We start from the raw sequence: 1,693 nt of genomic DNA, 5'->3' as shown, positions 1-1,693 counted from the left end.
ATGGTGAAATAATGGTGGAGAGAGGGAGAGAATGAGGGAGTGAGAAAGTATACAGTTGAAGTCGGAAGTTTACATGCACTTAGGTTGGAGTCATTAAAACTCATTTTTCAACCACTCCACAAATGTCTTGTTAACAAACTATAGTTTTGGCAAGTCAGTTTAGGACATCTACTTTGTGCACGACTGTCACAACTTCCGCCGAAGTCGGTCCCTCTCCTTGTTCGGGCGGTGTTCAGCGGTCGACATCACCGACCTTCTAGCCATCACTGATAAAATGTTCCATTTTCCGTTGGTTTTGTCTTGTCTTCCTTCACACCTGGTTCCAATCCCATCAATTACATGTTGTGTATTTAACCCTCTGTTTCCCCTCATGTCCTTGTCGGAGATTGTTTTGTTTGTATGTGATGTGCATTTTAGTGTTGGTGTGCGACGGGTTTTGTACCCACATTGTTATTTTGTACATTTAGGTTGTTTTGGAGTTTGGTCAGAATTTATTAAACAACTCCGTTAATACCAAGTTCGTTCTCCTGTGCCTGACTTCCCTGCCACCAACACGCACCCCTTACAGAATCTCCGACCATCTATGGAGTCAGCAGAAGGTACCCCGGCCATGAAGGTGGAGGAGCACGTCCAGGAGCATGCGGTAATGCTTTACCATCTGGGCGCCACCATGGATCGCGTTGTCCAGACAATGGACCGCTGGGAGAGACAGGGAGTTCTTCCAGTGCCTCCACCAGCACAACCAGAGTCTATCCTGAGCGCCCCTTTCCCGCATGAACCCAGTAGTGGGATCCGTAAGGCGCTCATAGATTCAGGCGTGGCTGGGAATTTCATTGATAGAGCGTTAGCTCAGAGTTTAGGGACCCCCATTGTTCCTGTGGATGTACCCTTCCCTGTTCACGCCTTAGATAGTCAACCATTAGGGTCAGGGTTAATTAGGGAGGTCACCTCTCCTTTGGGCATGGTTTAAATAAAGGAAAAATGTATGCTCACCACGGTGCGCTTTGGTCTACTTCCAACGATATCCGTGACAGAACCTCCCACCACCAAAGGACCAAGCAGCATGGTGAAAGGGACTCCTGGACATGGGAGGAGATCCTGGACGGTAAAGGACCCTGGAGGCAGGCTGGGGAGTATCGCTGTCCAAGGGAGGAACTGGAGGCAGCTAAAGCAGAGTGGAAGTGATATGAGGAGGCAAGTCAGGGAAGCAGGCACGAGAGGCAGCCCCCCCAAAATTTTTTTGGGGGGGGTGCACACGGGGGGATTGGCGGAGTCAGGTTATAGACCTGAGCCAACTCCCCATGCTTACCGTGGGGAGAGAGTGTCTAGTCAGGCACCAGGTTATGCGGTTCTGCGGCGTGTGTCTCCAGTGCGCTCTCATAGCCCGGTGCGCTCTCTGCAAGCTCCCCGCAGTTGCCGTGCTAGAGTTGGCATTCAGCCAGGAGGGATTGTGCAGGCACAGCGCTCTTGGTCTCCGGTGTGTCTCTTCGGTCAGGGTTATCCTGCGACAGCTCTACGCACGGTATCCCCAGTTCGCCACTAGAACCCAGTGCGGCCTGTTCCAGCTTCCCGCCGGGCTAAGGTGGGAGCATGCAGCCAAAAGGAGAGGTGCACGTGGTAAGCACCAGATCTCCAGTGCTCCCACACAGCCCAGTTCGACCTGTGCCTGCGCTCGGGAGGTGCCGGGCTAAAG

This window comes from Oncorhynchus keta, chromosome 32 (assembly GCF_023373465.1).
Source record: "Oncorhynchus keta strain PuntledgeMale-10-30-2019 chromosome 32, Oket_V2, whole genome shotgun sequence".
In the NCBI taxonomy this organism is placed as follows: Eukaryota; Metazoa; Chordata; class Actinopteri; order Salmoniformes; family Salmonidae; genus Oncorhynchus; species Oncorhynchus keta.
Note: the sequence above shows the minus strand (reverse complement) of the source record.